The sequence below is a fragment of the Chlamydotis macqueenii genome, chromosome 3 (assembly GCF_036417535.1).
Source record: "Chlamydotis macqueenii isolate bChlMac1 chromosome 3, bChlMac1.mat, whole genome shotgun sequence".
Lineage (NCBI taxonomy): Eukaryota > Metazoa > Chordata > Aves > Otidiformes > Otididae > Chlamydotis > Chlamydotis macqueenii.
This window is the reverse complement of record NC_141558.1, coordinates 22274010-22294840: the sequence shown is the minus strand read 5'-3', so window position 1 is coordinate 22294840 and position 20831 is coordinate 22274010. Positions and strand designations below refer to the sequence as shown.

Sequence of the window (20831 nt, the reverse complement as noted above, 5' to 3'; positions counted from 1 at the left end):
CAGATGAAGCGTAATAGATGAAAGAAGGATTATTTATTTATTTATTTATTTGTGATTCTGTCTGTTGAATTTTACAGAACAGGAAGAACAAAGGGAGCTCAACTAAGAGCAACTTCTTTGTTTTGTTTTTTTTTTTTTGCTTTCTAGCTCATCATACTCCAGCCACCTACGGTTTGATGGCTTTCACTTCATGTTTTGGTCTGGTTTTTTTTTATTATTATTTTTAATCAAGCTTGTATTCAGCCTAAGCTGAAATATCTTGCTCTTTTTGAACTTGGTATAAAACAAAAATAATACCACTAAAGTTCAGTAGAAAGCTTAGGAAAAAAAATAATAATTTAGTCAGACTTGAATTCACTAGGCAGGATAAAATCAAGAGTATAGCTAGCCAAAAGCATCTGTGAAATAATAATTTCTCCAAATTTGCTCTTTAAAGATCTGTCAGCTCTAATCAAATAACATCGAACTTTGACATTCTGTTGTTGATAGTCTTGGACTAAATTCCACTCAGTGTTATTTGTTCTAAAACATTGATTCATCATTAATATTCTACCCAACCTTACACATGCTTTGGGCAAAGGCAGAGAAAAAGGATAAACATGAGTCTTTCTGCACTCCTGAGTCAATGTTACAGTAACTGCAAACAATATGACTGAGCAGACACTTTCAGATAAACTTTGATTTCAGCCACAAAGCCTCAGTGCCGGTGTAGTGAATGAAATGTCCATTTAGCTTTTAGACCTGGCAGAACTGTGAATAGGAAGGTGCACAGTTCAGTAGGCTGTTAACTAACCTGTGAAATGATGCTCATCATATGGACAAAGTGCTATTTTTTTTCTGGAAAATGAGCAGGTCACCAACCAACTACCTTGATCAGATACACCCAGGAATTAGAATGGATATTTTGTGTTCGCATTTGATTAGCACTTGAGACTCATTTTCTCTAAACACTTCCCACAGGACTGCACGTGCCAAATTCCTACCATAGCTGGAGCTACTATACAAGGACTTGAGAATGCTCATTCCACTTAGCTCTCTTTTAGGTCTACCAACAGTGCTGAAGAAAACAGTGTTTTCCCTAGACTATTAAATGACTTTCAGAAACAAAAGAAGAAACATTTTGAAATTGAAATCTAGCATTACATCGCCCGCAACGAAGGACTGTTAGAATAAATAACCAGCCACAGCTTTGTCCCTGAGGTATTTTGTAAAACCTCAAGCCTATTTAGATGAATTGCAACAAAAGAGTATTCATCATTAACACAATGAAAAATAAAGTCTGTGGATCCTACTGAAGAGTCTGGATACTTTGGGATGCTAGTAAGGAAAGGAGAAAACATTCCATGCTAAAGGTAAGATTAAAAGAAAATTCAACAGAGAGGCAGAAGTTGCATTTGGATTATCGTCTACTGTAGACTCCTAACTCAGGTGGCACCTAATTAATACATACGTGACCCAGAACAGAGATTCACAGGCATGCTTCACAGCCATTGGAAAACAAACTAGACAACCGCTATTAACTGCAGTTATATGTATTGAAAGTACAATCTTAATCTTCTAAGTGAGTTAATACAAGACATCAGGTATAGGGACGCAGTTTGAGGGATGCATTTGAATGGAGCATAACTCGTGTAGCAGCGAGTACCTTGGTGCCTTTACAATTCCAAGGGCACGAGTTCTCACCTGAGTATGCAAAGGTAACAGAACTGAAACAAATCCCTTTTTATTAATTTTTTTTTAAATAACATCTATTACTGCCTCTGTCTACAAGGTGACACGGGATAGAGCCACTCTCCATCTCTGGGCTATTGCATAGAAAAGGAATATAAGGAATGCAAAAGCTGCACTGCTACAGACATAACTTGAGTGAGCAATTCACTCCTAGAGACACTCCCACAGGGGTCAGGGATCCTTCAGTTTGGCCTTTATGTTCACTGTAGTTTTATGTATTTATCTGAAGACTGTAACACAAAACACAACTTATCCTTCAGTAAGAACTAGAGTTCAAAACTCCATCTCTTTCTCACTACTCGGGAAAAAAATGTTGTAAGGAAAGCAAATAATTGCTTCATAAAAGATATTGCTACCCAAATATGTTTTAAAGCAAACAAATACAGTACTGGGAATATATGAGAGCAAAGGACTTAAACCTACAGCATGGGAGATTCTGTTCTGTGAGGCAAAGAGCCAAGGAAGGGTTTAAATTTATTATAATCTGGCCAGTTTTGCGGCACGCTTATCTGTCAGATAGAAAAACGTAATCCTGGAACCCAGATCTTTCAGGGTTCTGCCATAAAGGTACAAGTGGGATTATGAAGGAATACAATTATCTGAGAAAATGAGAGTAGTTTGGTTAAGAACACAGAGAAAAAGCCTTTGGTTACAGGAACTGCCAGCACTATATTTTCTGTTTAGCAGGCTCCTGAAAGTTAGGAGGAAATTTTGTACCCTTACGTGCTTTGAAGTGTCTGTCCTTTTTTTTTTTCATTCTGCTCCCTAGAGACACATGCTGGCTCATGCTCCTTCCTCTTTGGAACAACGATCACCCAAAACTAGGTCCCCACTCAGGTACGAGCAGACCGGAAGAAGCTAGATTTCATGTGCTGCCATAAGAGGCATTCCCTTCCACCTCGTAATCTCACAGTAGCCACATCAAACTAGGGGAAAACCACTAATTCCTATTCTATCAGCTAAATTTTAGGATCAACACTTGGATTGCTTGACACCATCATAGCAACCTGTGCTGCCAGTTCTGAACGGTAGCTAAATGCCTAAAAAGGGAGAGTGAGAAAGGAGGTGTTATGTATAAATAAGAAATTACTTGCTTCTATATAAAGCATTTTCAAAATTTCTAAATGAATATATTATTTATAATTCTCATATGTTTTGAAAAAATGGAGACAGTTCCTAGGACAGCTGTCAGAAAACCAGTCTTACAGTGTGAGCCTTAAAAAGTACAACATATCCAATTTACTGGAAAAAAAGTTGAAAGGCGCCTTGACTACTAAATACAAATTTTTAGTAGCCATAGGTGTGTTAAAATTGTAATAATCTAAAGATATGGAGGATGCAAGGTTTCCAGATCAAGGCAATGACTTCATCAGTCCAGATGGCACAGCCAGAGAAGCTGCACAAGCTTCTGTGTGCACAGGCTTTTCACCAGGTCACTGCAAATAATCAGTGTTTTGTAGACACTTGTTCAGAAAACATGTCTGAAAAAGGGAGACTTTTCAGTCTTACTGGCAAAGGCATAGCAAAAGGAAGACTGGCAGCTGAAATGAGACAAATTCAACCTTTCCACAACATTGCAATTTCCTAGCACTAAGGGTAATTAAATATTGGAACAGCTTACCAGGGGAGCTGGTGGACTCGCCATGGCTTGGAGCTTTAGGACGAGATTAGATATCATTGTAAAAGAGATGCTTTAATCCAGCTTCTGGAAGTTCTCAACATGCCCATAACACTTGCAGCTCTGCATTAAGACAATGACTATAATCAAATCTCATACTTTCGGGTTTCAGCTGATCAACTGCAAGGGTTATAAAGAATTTTTTTCCCTTTCACATAAAAACCAGACAGATACTTTGGTGTGGTTTATATCCTGATCTGTCTCTGAAATAGCAGAGATTCCCCACATCCACAGAAACACAGGGGGAGCCGATGCAGTGGCGATAGGGAAAGTATTTTTTCTCACCCTGAAATTCACCAAGCAGTCATATCCTAATGTGAGCTCACTTCGAATTTGAAGCCATCTGGATGCAAAACACCTCTGATCTGGGAACTGTGTGATTAGGTCAGTGCAGAACCAGGCTTAATATGTGCGCCCAGCTAAGGGCCTGGCACTAGCACCCACCCAGCATCGTGCTAACCCAGCTATATCACCTTTGGAAAGGAGCTCTTTCAGGCGCTGCTGCTGCAGAGCGCTGGCAAAGGGTCAAATGAAAAGCTACTGGATCACCATACCCTTAGAGGTCTTGTTAATAAGTCTTGCTGGACAGGCTCAAAGGGAATGCTTTTCCAAGGTGAGATAAATAGAAATCTCAATAGAATTTGTTTTGTGTTTGTTCAGTGTGAGATCCAAATCGCCTGTTAATACATTAAGATCATCTGGACATACCACATCTAATTAACTAATTGCTATTGAAGAAGCCTAAGTAACACCTTGATCTTTTCTCTCTCCTGAAAATTAACGTGCTTTATCCTAACTAGAGCTACACACAGGTATCAGGATGGATTTATTGCTTTGTGTTTTCCAGTGTAACTAGATACATAAGCATCCCTTCTAGTGTTTAATTTAGCTACATCTTTAACTATACAATCTGCACTATTTTAGCAGAATACTACTATGACTTAATTATTAAGTGCAAGTAAAGCTGAAGATGACAGGACATTCTGCTGCTTTGACAGTTTTGTGTGAAAAGAGTACGTCTCACCTCTGTCAAATATAGCATAAAACGAGAAACGGTTCCTCTTGTGATTTCTGTGAGCTGCACAGTGGCATGTCCATACTGTGAGTTTCCAAATGAAGATCTATTTAAGTCAAGTCCGTGTTTCCAGGCTTTTATTCTTACCAGCTAACTATACTGTTCTCCTATATCCTTTTGACAGTGAGTTAGATTCAAAGATATTTCTGTCTGTGCTGAATAATGGGCCATTTGACGGAGCTGTGCACTGCTACACCTGTAATGTAACACAGGCACAAAATTCACCTGTCCTGCAATTGAGGGATTTACCATGCAGAATAAGGATGATTCCTCCTTATCATAATTCTGAAGCATACATATAAATATAAGGCTCTGTTGTCAGTATTGGTCATTATAATTATGTTAAGATTGTCATATTTCAAAGTAAGAATGGGACACACCATGATAGAACTATCTAATAACACAAAATATTTGTGTAAAAACAAAAGCAGACTCAATTTTTAAAAGGAGGGGAAAAAAAAGAAGCATGGATACTGCTTGTCTCAATGTCTATCCTGGTGATGCATATATTTGAAAGTAATAGTGGAGATGATGTTTACAAGATGGTCCTATTAAGTAGTACGTAATTCCATGAGTATCCTCACTCAAACCAAACCAGACTACTCAGAACACGAGTCTCCTCATCTGGGACGAAAATGGCAAAATCTGCACTTACACTCTTCTGGCTTCTCAAACAGACATCCCTTGCTCTGCTGCTGTATTTGAGTACAAACAGCACTGACAGATTGTACCTGGATCTGCTCCACGCTGCACACAAATTTCATCATAATGAACTTTTGATCTTTTATTTGATTGTTTGTTCTACTGAGATTCTTATAGCATACCTAATGCCCATATGCATGAATGCTTGGAAAATCTCAAATAAATCTACTGACCCATGATTTTTAAAGAATATTCTTTTAAACAGAAACTGAAGGAAGAATATTATATTATGCAATACATACATTAGAAGCCAATTACAGAATAAAGACTAATATTATTCTAATGATAAATATCATCACAAATTTAAAAAAAATCTCTTTGGGATACAATACAATGCCTTAATTTTTACAACTTCTTCATTTGAAGGATTATTCAAGAGAATTTTGAGTACAGGAAGCATCTGCACATTTGCAGCAGAGATTTACCTTATCTCACAGAGTGCTCATTTTATTCCTCCTGTGCCAAAATTTTTACCTGAGTAACACAGATGTTCCTATGATCACTGAGCATCGAATTCTCTGCTTTTGTATTTCTGCTAAAAAATTCCCAACTCAAAATGTTTGAATTGTTAAGTAATTATAGTTGTAAGATCCTAAAATTTTTAATTGAGTGGACTATTTTTAAAGTTAATTTCCATGCAGCATAAAAAATGGATGCATACAGTAGAATTCAGAGAATTAATATAATTGTTTGTGTTCTCATCCTTTCTTGATTCTCTGCTGAAAATGATGTTCTTAATGTTCAAAACCTGTTTCCTATACATTTCTAGTAAGACAACTGGAAACTCAGTCTTGTATTTCTTGAATCTTAGATTTCCTTGAACACTATCAGGTGGGTTTTTTTCTTCCTTACAGAATCACGTGCAAGTTTGAATTAACTTACAATCTTTTCATTAGGATTTGGTATTTTAGATTAATGCTTCTCCTGTCTTGGTTTCATCAATATGAAAGATACTACAGTTAACATTTAAAGCAGATTTTCAGTTCTATTCTTTAAGCTAGTGCATGTAATAGCTAGCTCTTCTTCTTTTATCTGAAATTTTTTAAAAAATCTAACAGTTAAATTTTGACATGTAATGAAATGCTGTCAGAAGCAGACCAATTAAATTTTACTCCCCCTCCCCCAAGGAAAACTCAATAAATTCAGTACAAAACCAACAAATAACATAATCTAATCTAACTGTCCACTTTACCTGGAAATGCATGCCCTGTTAGAGAATCCAAATCTGAAATTAAAACAGCGGAAAAAAAAATCTTTAACATGAATTTGTTATTAAAAAAACCAAAAAATCAAAAACAAGGCTGGTAACAAATATCACACTTTCAGCAACATCAAATTTTATTCAGATGTATATGAATAGAGAAAATAGAACACTTAGCATTATATTGTGGAATTTCTCCTCTCCAGTTTTGTAAAGATGTAAAATATGATCTAAGGATGAAAATCTTAAACACTATGAGAAGTTAATTTACTTTACTGTTTAAGACAGACATACCACAATTAAATAGGAATTTTCCAATATTTTTAAGTGAACTCTCAGAAGTTTAATGAGCTTTCAGAAGCTTATATCTTGAGTATAAACATTTGTTCTGACTTTGTACATAAGAACAATAATTAGAAATCTGCAGAATACAGAGTATACCATTTTGAAAAGAAGATTTTATTTCTTGATTGTTAACAAATAACAGACCTAAATTTGTCTCTCCTACTGTTCATTCTTTCATGGTTTTCAAAAATCAGCTGTTTTGAAAAAGAGAAGAGAGCTGGAAGTATTCCTACTGACACCAAAAAGCATAAATTAGGGCTTCACTAGTCGACTCCCATCTGAAGAGAGAGCAAGAAGGTTCACCAGTGGCTCTGGTGGTACCAGAATGACCTCTCCCCAACTTGCCCCACCTTTGCATATTCCACATTCTTAACAGAAACTTAAAACTAGAAATTTCTAGTACCATTTTTAAACTACTTAATCCTAAAAAAAAAAGATTTTGTTTCCCGATTGCAACCATCAACAGATACAAGATTCTAGGTTAATGGTTTAGGCCACAGAAATCCTGAACTTCTTGTAGTACAGTAACTGATTCTAAAAATTAATATTTACCAGTGAACTCCTGGATATACGACTCGTTCTACTGGAAGAAGGAGGAAAGTGTGCTTTGCTTTAATAACTTAAAACTGTTTAAACAAGATTAATTTCGTGAGGACTGAGAACATGTTTAATGTTGTAAATAGGAGAAATGTTGTACATGGGAGAAAAAGAACCCAAAATGTGATAAATATACTGGAGATAATTGCTTTCTGAAGTCCAAGGCAGTGAACACAATGCATTACCTAACATTTCCAGTATGTGGGGTCTTGGGCTTTATCATACTGAACTTTACCATAAAGTAGAGCAGAAAGAAAAACTAATCTCAGCATTTTTCCTTACAGAGCCTGAGACACAAAAGAACACTGTTGCCCCCTAAGATCCCATAGAAACCCCATCACATTATGTGTAAATGGAGTATCTGGCTATGCAGTGACTGCTCTCTGAAAGCAGAGAGACCAGGTGCAGCCACCATGCAAATCTGGATCATCCCAAAAACCTCATGTAATATCTGAATTGCCCAAACTGCTGTCACTGTCCACACTGTGTGGCTGCACACCATGCCACAGTAATAATGTGTTTGAAAATATCTGTTCTATGTCATTTTATTGATGAAAGTATCCTCATGCAAAACCTTAAAATCCAAGAAAAAGAACCAGAGGGGGGAAAAAAAAAAAAAAAGGCATCTTCCTACAGTAGTGAAACAATATCTAGTCAGACACTGGGATTTAAAAGAAAAAAACCACAACAACCCAAACCAAAAGTCAGACTTGTTTCTGAAAAGTGCATGTACGTATTGTGACTTGCAGCAGAAATCACTGTAAAAATGCTGTCCTGAAACTAAGGCAGATAACAAAGCAAATTTATTAGACACTTGTCCCAGCACAAAACTGCACTACTTTGTAATACTCTGTGTTAAGCTAATGATGTAAATTGTGGATGTGTTTATTTTCTTACAAGTCGACCCACGCAAACTGAAAACACGGTAGTTTGTCACCGGAGCACGCGTCCTGCGTGAACTGTTAAATAAAATCAGACCTACTTTCCTAGCTGAAACCAGAGGAGTTTATGGTATATTGAACCCACAAATCACAATCCACATGCCCCAGTTCCATCATTACATTTCACAAAGAGTGATAGGGGCTGACATCACATAGGCAGGCAATGTAAAGTTTCCCATATAAAGATAAATACAGTGTGCAACATTTCCCTGCTAGACTTCAATACAAGCAATTACTGCGGTTATAATGGAACGAAACCTTTGCTATGACTGAAACAACTGGGGTATTCAGTCTCTGCCATAAGATTTCTTCTACTCTTCTATGGACTTCAAGGGCAGGACAACAAATGTTTCCTGTTATTGTTCAGAAGACTTTGCAGTTTCTTGGACTGATTTTCAATTAAGTAAGCTTGGTCAGGTGGAATCTAATTTTTCCTCCATTCCATTTATTTAATGAATTGCCCTGATTTGGTACCATACACTTTTATTTTCATACATAAGACTTTCTAAGCAAAGAGCAGGAATAGGAGATGAAAGCGGAGCACATAGAAATGAAACACATTTCCATCCCCTTTTAAAGGCAAAATAGCTAGCACGTCCACAGTAGCAACAGCAATGAATTATATTCATGCAATCCATACCTGATTCATATTGTAAGGCATTGATTCAAGTAGAAAAAACAGTGATGTGACGATAAAGCTGACTTCCAGTTATATTACATAGCATGATTTTTTTAAAAGGGCAAAAGGATGCACTTCTCAGCAGGCAGTATCTCTTGTACGCCACATTCATTTCATTAGCTCAGTGCAAAACAGACGCTGGAGATGGTACAGGCTCTTCATGCCAACAAGCTAATTGTTTTTTTCCTAGCGCTGATTAGCAAAGATGGAATCTTGTCTACATCTTGCCTTCAGGGCCCTGTTCCTCCTGTTTCAAAACCAGCATACACTGCACAATCCAGTACGCAACCTTTGACTTCCACTCGCATGGTACCCTTATTGCTGCGCTTACAGTAAAATATCAAAGTACCAGCACTGAATTACTGGAAGGGAAGATTTTTACAGTGCATGGGAAAACATATTTAAGGTGCAGAGCATATTTAAGTCATTTAACATTAAGGACTCTCCCTGGCATTGTCTGTGAGATTATGAAATACCAAACCATCTCTGGGAGCTGATACCTGCTTAGGAAGGTTAGGAGAAACTAAACGAGTGCTAAATCATGCCCTTTTGAAAATAAAGGATTTCTTCCTGCTTCTAAGCATTTAATAGATATTGCCAGCAGGAAATAAGTGTCTCTGCTTTGCTAAACTTCCACGGTTAGACTCAATCTCGTTTCACTAAAAAAGCCCATCACCGAGCAGCAGACCTCAAGAGCCACTGAGGATGTGCACAACATCTGCACTATGAATTCTGCAAAGCTCATGTCTTCTTTAAACAAAAAGAGAGGAGTGAGGTCCAGCCCCTCATAAAACTGGGAATACAAAGGGAGAGAAATAAAAAGGCTGGTCACAAAGAAGAAAGTAAGGCACCTCTCCTATGAGGACAGGCTGAGAGAGTTGGGGCTGTTCAGCCTGGAGAAGAGAAGGCTCTGGGGAGACCTTATAGCAGCCTTCCAGTACCTCAAGGGGACCTACAGGAAAGACAGGGAGAAACTCTTTAGCAGGGCCTGTTGTGAAAGGATGAGGGGTAATAGTTTTAAAATAGAGGGAGGTAGATTCAGACTAGACATTAAGCAAAAATTTTTTACACTGAGAGTGGTGGAAGACTGGAACAGGTTGCCCAGAGAAGTGGCAGATGCCCCATCCCTGGAAACATTGAAGATCAGGTTGTATGGAGCTCTGAGCAACCTGATCTCTTTGGAGATCTGTAAAGGTCCCTTTCCAACCCAAGCTATTCTATGATTCTAAAGAGCTGACAAGCATCTGCAGCAGCTGAAGATGTCAGATGGCTTGCATTAACCAGAAGTTACAACTGTAGGTTTGACAACCAGGACAGTGAAAACTATTGCCATATAACTCCTAGGACTGGATTGTGAGTTTGGCCACACTTAGATTTGGGATTTAACTTGGTACTACCCAAAACTAAAACCAGAGGCTAATCCAGAAGTAGGTAAGCAGTTCTTTGCATTAGCCTCTAGAGGGGGGAAATTTCCTTCAGCTTCGGAAGTGATGCATTGGTCACGAAAAAGTTCTCTTTGCACTAGAGGCAACTCTTACACAGTCCTGTTGCCTACACTTGGGTTGCACTATTTATCATTATTCTGCTACTGTGCCCCTAACCTACTGCAATAAAACTCTTTTCAGGCTTTTTCTTGTTTTCCTTGTTATATCATTGCATTCATTTGCCACCAAACCTGTTAACCGCACAATTATCATTTTAGTAAACCTTTTCTGTCAGAGTTTTCCTGATCAGAAGAAAGAAAAAGGAGATAGCAAAAAGGTTGCTCTCAGGAATGCAAAATAGTACAATCACCATCTTACAGACCCACTGCTCACTTGCACTGGTTGTTGAAACTTATTTTTACTCTTGGAGATAATTCAAAGAAAAAACAGCTGAACAGCTAGTTATGAAGACTTAACAATACGACATTACAAAGCCTATTTATTTTTCTGATTCAGCTTGATACCATCAATCTACTGATTAAAAAATGGCATCATATTGAGACAGGTAGATCACATCTAGAGTGTTAACCAGGGTTTCATCGGTGGACAAGGGACGAGCAACTGACATCATCTACCTGGACTTGTGCAAAGCTTTTGACACTGTCCCACACGACATCCTTCTCTCTAAACTAGAGAGACATGGGTTTGATGGACGGACCACTCAGTGGATAAGGAGTTGGCTGGATGGCCGCACTCAGAGAGTGGTGGTCAACGGCTCGATGTCCAGGTGGAGACCGGTCACGAGTGGCGTCCCTCAGGGGTCCGTGCTGGGCCCAGCCCTGTTCAACATCTTTGTCGGTGACATGGACAGTGGGATAGAGTGCACCCTCAGCAAGTTCGCCGACAACACCAAGTTGTGTGGTGCCGTCGACACGCTGGAAGGGAGGGATGCCATCCAGAGGGACCTCGACAGGCTGGAGAGGTGGGCTCGTGCCAACCTCATGAAGTTCAACCAGGCCAAGTGCAAGGTCCTGCATCTGGGTCATGGCAATCCCAGGCACAAATACAGGCTGGGCGGGGAATGGATTGAGAGCAGCCCTGAGGAGAAGGACTTGGGAGTGCTGGTGGATGAGAAGCTTAACATGAGCAGGCAATGCGCCCTTGCGGCCCAGAAGGCCAACTGCATCCTGGGCTGCATCAAGAGGAGCGTGGCCAGCAGGTCGAGGGAGGTGATTCTCCCCCTCTACTCTGCCCTGGTGAGACCCCACCTGGAGTACTGTGTGCAGTTCTGGAGCCCCCAACACAAGAAGGACATGGACCAGTTGGAGAAGGTCCAGAGGAGGGCCACGAAGATGATCAGAGGGCTGGAGCACCTCTCCTATGAGGACAGGCTGAGAGAGTTGGGGCTGTTCAGACTGCAGAAGAGGAGGCTCCGGGGAGACCTGATAGTGGTCTTCCAGTACCTCAAGGGGGCCTACAAGAAAGATGGGGATAGGCTGTTTAGTAGGGCCTGTTGCGATAGGACGAGAGGTAATGGTTTTAAAATAGAGGGGGGTAGATTTAGATTAGAAATTAGGAAAAATTTTTTTACGATGCGGGTTATAGAACACTGGAACAGGTTGCCCAGAAAGGTGGTGGAGGCCCCATCTCTGGAAACGTTCAAGGCCAGGCTGGATGAGGCTCTGAGCAACCTGACCTAGTCAGGGATGTCCCTGCTCCTTGCAGGTGGGTTGGACTAGATGACCTTTGAAGGTCCCTTCCAACCCTAACCATTCTATGATTCTATGATTCTATGATTCATTTTCCCAGCTTTCTTTTCAGTGATATCATTAAGAGTGGGATTAAAATTTACTTTTCTTCAGTAGAGGTGTCTACATGCAGGCAAAGTGTTTGAGCTTCCATTAGCTCCAATGAAGAAGTCGTTGAAATTGAGTCAATTAATTGTATCAAAAAGGAGAAACCAGACTTGGTCAGATGAATAGATAGAACAACTCTTTCCATTGGCAAGATCTCTAATAACCTCAGTGGGAGCTTGTGCAGCTACCTACATAACCTGCAGTGTAGGTATTTGGAGCTGAATCTCACCATGAGAATATCTTTAAGGAAAATAATCTACATATATGGATGTAGATCTGAGACAACCGCAATAATAATATGGGGATGATTTAGGCATGGAATATTAGCTGTTTTGTGGTTGGTAAATCTTACAGTCTCAGATCTCTGAAACAGCCAGGTAAAATAAGTCCTAGACAAAAATAAACCATGTCCTGTTAGCATCTAGTGCAAAAACTTGCTGGTCATTTTCTCCACTCTCTTAAAATCATAGGATAATTATACATGATTATGTTTTCAGCCTTATATTTTGCCTTCTAATTTAATGTTATGCCAGCAAGAACTTGGACAATGGGCACAAACTGAAACACAGAAGAGTCCATTTGAACACCAGGAACCACTTTTTTTTTTTTTTTTTTTTACTGTGAAAGTGACTGAGCACTGGCAGAGGTTGCCCAGGGAGGTTGTGGCATCTCCTTCCCTGGAGATATTCAAAAGCCTGGAGCATCCTGTTCTGGCTGGCCCTGCTTGAGCAGGGGGGTTGGACCAGATTACCTCCAGAGGTCCCTTCCAACCTTAACTATGCTGTGATTCTATGAGATAATACCAGTTGTTGAAACAACCCAAAGGCTGCATATGGCTGCAGCACTGACAGATGAAGAGAAAGAAATGCATTTTTTCCTGATGAGTGGATTGAACTGAGGGAAACAGATCACAAAAAAAATACTGATTAGTAGAACTTTTATTATATAAGACAGCTTTTATTAATAGAATCCATCTGTTATTATTAATAGCTGGTAACCATTCACGCTGCCCATGAATGTCTTCTCTCAGACAGTTCGCTCTTGCACTTGCACACTCATTCGCCCCTACCCACAAGTGCATGGCTGGGAGGCCAACCCCAGCTCTTTGGGCCAAGGTGCAGTGTGGTAACTGCACACAGGGGCTCTCAGGTGGGTGTCCAGAAAGTCCCTCAAAAGGCGTGTATGTAATCCTGCAGCCCAGCTGCATGGAGCAGCAGCACCCTCTTGTTGTGCTCCCACTTACACAACCGGCTGTTGGTGTCACTGTGGGCAGGTCGCCATGTGCGGCCAACTTTTGGTGGCCCAAGTTTATCAGTTCTTGCAGAGCCAGCCAGACTGCCAGTGGCAGGAGCTTATCAGTGCCTGGGAGACTGCTGCACTCTGCTCTCTGCCGACTGCTGTATCTGCATAACTTTCTCCATCCATACACCTAAGCACCTAGAGAAATCACCCGCACAAGCTCATACATAAGGCACTTTCATGCAATGCAGCCTCTCCCCTGCTACACAATATACTTTAGCAAAAGAAGCTAGTAGAAGAACTAAAATCTTGTTATTCCAGATGCAAATTTATCCTTACATAGTAGATGTGATAATCACAAGAGTTATTTGGTAATACTACCAAATGCACATTATCCTTAAAATATTCTATTCAAAACAACATGATAAAGGAAAAGAATACACTTCCAGATTTACTAAAGTATCTTATTAAAACAAAAAGCTCTCTTAAGATGCAATCAACTTTTTGTCATCTCCTTCCCTTGGATAGCAAATGTTAATTAAATGTATTGTCCTTAGTTTCCGTAGAAATTTAATTTCTGCGTTCCTGAAACTGTATTTATTAGGGCTTTTAGGTTAAAATGTCACTACTCTATATAGAATAAAAGCTCATATTACATTAAAAACCCCCAAAACTTTAGATTATATTAAAAAATATTTGGGATATTTGACACAGTTTATTGTAAACATATTCTCTGGGTCTAGTTTGACTTGACTCAGCTCCTTCAGTAGATCCATAGTGGGTAACGTACCTCAAAGTACAAAAAATTGGGATCTAGTGACGCTGGCCAGCTGAACTGGATCATGGTCTGTTTGTCTTCCTCCACAACTTATGTTTTCCTCATTTCTTTACTTTGTCTCACTTTAAAAAACTAAAGAAAAACAACCACCAATTAAAAATAAAAAACTGAAGAAAAACAACCACCAATTAAAAATAAAAAAACCTCAAACCCAGTTTCCTTACATTTTGAAAGCCATCATTAATCCATTTTCTCCTCCTGCTGATCTCAAGCAAGCTGCCTGCTTCATGCTTCCTGGTATAATCATGGCCTCAGGACTGGTTTATCCATACTCAATTCAGGGTTTTTAAATAATATCTTAAAATATGTTGTAGAACCTACAGCTGCATACAGCCATTTCAAGAACAGAACATGAATGCTTTCCAAAGCAGCTCTCATCAGGAAACTTAAAGTGCATTACGACTGAAATCCCAGCCCCGGTTTCCTGTAGGGATGGATGGGGATGCTGCGCTGACAGGGGCGGAAGTACCCACTCTCTTCCAGCGCAGAGACTTTATTTGGGCAGCATTTCCTAGCGCTTTGATAGCAGTGGCGGAGGACACCTATCATCAGTGGTAGGTGTACTGTGATTTGGAACTCCCGGCAGTTTACCACAGCCTCACTGCCTCGTACGGAGCCAGGATTTCCCAGAGGACTACCACAAAAGGGGTCCTCCAGGAAAGACGAGGAGAAACTCTTCAGCAGGGCCTGTTGTGACAGGACTAGGGGTAACGGTTTTAAAATAGAGGAAGGTAGATTTAGACCGGACATCAGGAAAAAGAATTGACAATGAGGGTTGTAGAGCACTGGAACAGGTTGCCCAGAGAGGTGGTGGATGCCCCATCCCTGGAAACACTCAAGGCCAGGTTGGACGGTGCTCTGAGCAACTTGATCTGGTTGGAGATGTCCCTGCTTCTTGCAGAGGGGTTGGACTAGATGACCTTTGAAGGTCCTTTCCAACCCTAACGATTCTATGATCCTATGTAATAATCCCAATGCTGAGGGGAAGGCACACTTTATCTACAGGCACACTGTACCCAGGAGCACTACAGCTCCTAAATCCCACTCCAGTTCAGTGTGCACATATGTAAAACAAACTCACACATACAAATGAAAAAGTGTCTCAGAAACATCACTGCAAACATTATTCATACCTTCCCCAGTGACTTCCACTTGTGCAGCTGGTTTAGACATGAAAGAGGTGAATGAACTAATTTCCTAATGTACTTTAACTTCTTAGCATGTCCACAAATATTTTTAAGCTCAGGAGCCCTTTAAAAATGATGTATGGCTGATCATTGCATAATCATAATTTATGTCTAAATATTTCTAGAAAGTTTTCATTCTAACTGATTTTTTTTTTTTAGGACATTTGTAGATTTATTCCACTCCTGCCAGAACTACAGCCTGCACGTATCCAGGGGACTGTGGAGCTGTGATTAGTACAGTACTATTCTTGAGCTAATAACCTAAAGCCTTAACTACAGGTCAGAGCAGATTTCTATCCTGCTGGCTGAAAAGGCAAGTATAACTCTTTCCTATCTGTCTGAAAAAGACCATACAGAAACAACACAGTTTCCAAATTACGGAGATGGCTAACACAGACAGCCATGGGCTACCTGTATTTAACCTCAGAAGAAACGTTACTTGTAGGTAGAGTTTCAAAATCTGACAGCAAATCGCTGGTAGAGTTTTGAGAGTCCAGTTGAATCTGACCTATGCATTCAATCACACTCTCTTCTCATATGAAAAGTTAAAACTTAAATTTCTTTTGCATTAATGTGGAGCCCAGGCATTCCATTATGCAGGAGAAGCAATGACATAATACACATCATGATACGGTGATATAATGACTCTCAGAAATACCAAGCTATCAATTTTTCCAGATCAGAAAACTACAGAACAGATGAAGTAAAAATATGCTAAATAAAAATCAACCTGTTTATGTAATATTGAGACATTTGTGAAATCTTCTGATGAAATTCTGGAGCTAGGCACTGGGCAAGTGAGGAGTCTCAAACACTAAGGAGGTTTAATTATACTATACCAAAAAATAAAATAAAACTTAATTTAAAAAATCAATTACCTGAAAAGTGAACTGCAAAATAATATATCTGCTCAGTTTCATTGCAGTCCCTTTCTAAATCTGCTTTCTGCATGAGAAAGGCAATAATTCCTGTAAAATTCAACTCTTCCACTTTACGCCGCTATTCACGTCAAACACTATGACATGTGCTTCAGAAGCTGCTTCTTCATGTTGTCAGATTCCTTCAGTTTAGCTCATTCTTTCTCATGTTCTGGAAATGCCTCTTCCCTTACACTTTCCCTGTTTTTTAGTGACTTTGCTTTTTCCTTGAAATAAATATAAGCTCTTGAATCAGCAGGTGTTTCTAAACAAAAGATAATTTTATCTCATTTTAACCTCAGCATCAACTTCCCTTTCTCTAACTCATGTCAGATTGCTTTCAGGTTTGTGCTCATCTTCATCTGGTCTTTCATACATCGCTCATTCTCTTCTGCTGGCCAAGCCACAATATTTTTTCATATTCATTCTTTTGTCTTTTTTTCCTTTTCTTAGATAAAACTGAGCACTTATTATTAAGCAATCTTTCAAGCCTTTGATGCTTTGCCTGGTTTCAGAGAGAGTAAATAATTATGTTTATACATTGACATGCAAAGCACCAAGTTGAGCTTTGTATGACAAAGCTGACTCAGTGACTTATTAAATTTTAGGACAATTCCTGTAATACTAAACAAGCTGAGTCTTCTAAGTACATTAGATTTGCAAAAGCTATTGAAAAAAATAAAAGCATCTACTTAAGTATTAAAAGGAAAAAATAATCATTAAAAGTACAGGCAATGAAGCATTTCCATGAGGCAAGCCCAGAGTTTGCTAACAGATAATGTCTTTTCAGAATGAAAAGTTAGAAGACATTTGGCACAGCCTATGCATACATTTTGTCATCTCCAGAACCAGTATACAAGAGAGACTGATTAGGGCTAGAGGAATGTAGCACTTCTACATCCCAGAAGATATACAAAGGACAAAAAAAAAGAAGTTATTAAATGTTTGGGTTTTTTTTTAAAAAGCAACAAATAAAAAAACCAAAGCCACCTAGAATCTGACCTTCTACATGAAAGGTATATATTTCCAATAGAAGGACTGAAAACCTTAGGAAGGGCTGGAAGTGAAAGCATGAGAAATTTGTTATAAATGGCACTGGACTTAACATGGAATTCAAGAACTACACTAGTGAGACTACACAAAAGTAAGCAATGTTATTTGGTATTCATTCTACTTCCAAAGCATTTCAAAGAATAATTTCACAGATCTCTCAGGGCTATTAAATCGTTGAAGCTAAAATGGATCATTTTGTCACTTAACATGAGTACTGTGTAGGAGGTTTAAAGTTTATGTCAGGTCAACAAATACTTGGACGCTATTAGTTTGAGAAAAATATCCTTTTTGGGGACCAACTCTATTATGTACACATGGATGAAATCAGCTTCCCTTGCAAAATGTTTCTTTAGCTCTCATGTATGTCTTAGTGCAGAAAACCAGTGTGCTCTGAAAATGAAGACAGTTTTCTCTTAATATTTTGAAGATAATCAGTTAACATTAATGCTACAATAAAACAATGACTGCTATTTTGTTTTCACTTTCTCATCACTGCTCACTGCCTCTTCAAACTTTTTGTTTAATTAAACCTTTTCAAGCCTGTGGCAATTTCTGAAGAGACTGTGTTAAAAATTAGTTAAATCTGAAAATGTTTAGTCACAGTCCTGCTCTTATTGAGTTTCCTTGAGAGTGACATCAATGAGAAGAGTAGCGGGCGCAGGTTTTCCGTCTGTCCCATCATATCCAGGATATAGATGGATTCTAGTGTGGGCTTGTGAAAGACAATTTCAAAGGGGAAAATGCTAAAGCAACTTTTAATTTTAAAATTTGTATGATTTTGTTCCAGGAAAAAAAAGAAAAGACAGAAAGGAGCATAAAGAGCCTGTAAGAAGATAAGAACTGTGTAAAAGCTACATACCACAGAAGTTCAAAACATGAAATAAACATTAAATAGGCTACTCTGTTTCACTGGTTCCCTACTCCTTGCAATGAAGAGAAATATGAACTAGCTAGGCTGGTAAAGGAAGCAATGGAAATTAGGAAAGTTTATCAATTTCAGACAATTTATGTGACATTGCACAAGAAGCGTGTGTGTGCTTCTGTTTATGCATGCTAGCAACATGAGCAAAGGGAAAAAGGGGAGTGTGTTGCAGAGGCCCCTGTTGACTCCACGGATAGCAACGAGGATCTCAAAGGAGCAGAGGCACATCCATGACACATGCATCTGAGCTAATCCCATCCCTGGAAACATTCAAGGCGAGGTTCGACGGGGCTCTAAGCAACCTGATCTGGTTGGAGATGTCCCTGCCCTTTGCAGGGGAGTTGGACTAGATGACCTTTAAAGGTCCCTTCCAACCCTAACCATTCTATGATTCTATGATTCCATAATAAGCCATTTCAAGATTAACAGCTGTAGTCCAAAGCCATTTGAACGTAGCCACCGTGCTTCAGGGCCCAAGTTGATAAGTCTATATCATGCCAAGCTGTTGCTTTCTTTGAATGCCTTTTCCTGAGAGGAAGCCTTTATCAAAACAAATAAATATAATTCACAGAACATGCCTTCTGAACTGACTGACCTCTTCCCACAACCAGCATGGAGATAAAGGGACGAAGGAACCTCCACCATTTTAAAAAAGACCATAGGAATGGGTCAACAGCCTATAACCCAAGGCAGTACACAGTAACAATTGCCATAATGAAGTGCTGCTCCTTCACTGAACAATAGCCAGCTTCTGAAGTGGTGATTTAAGGAAGCTGTCAGTATTTTCACTGATAAACATCAGTGTTCTATCAGAAACGACTGCAAGACTCCCTTTGATTTCACAGGGGTAAGAATTGCACTGAATTCAGAAAGAAAAGACCATGAAACAGGAGAAGGGATTTCATGGGGAAAAGTTTGTGATAATGTAATTAAAATCTTTGTGCACAAGGGAACAAAGTAAAGGCTGAACTGGCTTTTGCCCACAGGCATTTCCAGATTTGATTGCTTCACTTGGTTGGGTTAGCATTCTTTCAGCACAGTTTTTTGCTTTCAACATTTTTCATGTGGAATATAACCAGAGGAGAAAAGTTATTTCATGACGTGCTGGAGTAAGTGGAATTACTCCAGTACAAAATATGGTTCACCATTAAAAGTGTTTGATTTTGTGGACTTTAAATATTTAACTATCAGATGAAATAACAACTATTTAATCATAACCTAAATCCTAAGTTTGACTCTTTTGAACATAATTGTAAAAATGCATGAATGCACAGGTTAAAAAGAACAAACAGTTCATTTACCATCTGTAAATCCAGGATATATGTCCATGAGCTACAAGTTAATTCTGGGCCCTGACATGCAAATAGGCAAGCAGCCAAATTGGAATGGGGTTCTTTCACTTTAACCAACTTTGGCTTTGAAAAGCTTTTCCAGAGAAAATCCACTGAAACTGCTTTGTTCTCTGGGATAGACTCAGTCTTGAAAAATCAGCAGTTTCAAATGGAAGGAAAAGACTTATCAGAATATTCTAAAAATAACTGTATTTGAAGGCCAAGTCTGGTCTGCAGTGTGTAATTTGAGTTCATCTTTTCCGAATGACAAAGACCTCCTTTCATATTTTAGCATATCTACATATTATATGTTTTGGAGTTTACTTTAACAAAGTACCTAACAATAGGAAGGTTGCATTAATTTTCTTTTAAAAACAACTTTGATATGGAAATAGATCTGGCTCCAAAATGAACTGGTTAAACTTTGCAGAAACAATGTCTCCTCATCTGGGTATATGCTGAATATGAAATTCCATGCAACATTAATTTTGATATTACGAGAGCCATAAAAACAAACCCCTCACACCCCTCCAGAAAACCCAGCCTCACAATTCTGGAGATGGTTCATTAAAAAAAAATAAATAAATCTGGCAATTTAGAAAAGTAAAAAAAACTCTAGTAAGACTTGTTTCTATTGGCAATGTTAATTTACTTTGGTAGCAATGCTTTGTCACTTCATTTTATAGCGCGACTGTCAGGAACTTTGATTATAATGTAAAAAAATTTTGAAAAAAGCAAGAAAAACATTCCAGACAACTTATGACTCTTGTCTCGGTGTTAAACTTAGCATTTAACCTGATACAATTGAGTTGTATGAGAGGACTTGTTGTTAAAATAATAAGACATGTATTTTTTACAACTCTTGCTCAAAAAGATTCAGGAAGATCCAATTGTTTTCAGGCACTTATTACCAATGAAATTATTTTCAGGAAAGGGAGCTATGTTTTCTGTGTCCTACAAATCTTGCAATAATTTAGTTGTTAGAAAAGCTATTGCACTGACATAAAATAGAGAGGATAATATCTATCTTTCACATTTTTTAGTTTAATTGTCTTACTGCAACTGAATATGACACACAATGTAAGAAAGATTAATGACGAGAGAAAACTGAAGTC

At 38.8% G+C, this 20831-nt stretch overlaps 1 protein-coding gene across 3 annotated transcripts in view; it reads right to left on the bottom strand.

The window, feature by feature from the left end:
• The window catches only part of DLGAP2 (DLG associated protein 2), a 347646-nt gene that overhangs the window by 159495 nt on the left and 167320 nt on the right, over positions 1-20831 (bottom strand). Inside the window, exon 1 of one of the 3 annotated variants that reach the window (XM_086743978.1) lies at positions 3353-3417. The exons of the other annotated variants lie outside the window; for them this stretch is intronic. The gene's annotated coding sequence lies outside the window, so the exon portion shown is untranslated. Of the gene's footprint in view, positions 1-3352; positions 3418-20831 lie in introns of those variants that run through there. 3 annotated transcript variants of the gene reach the window in all.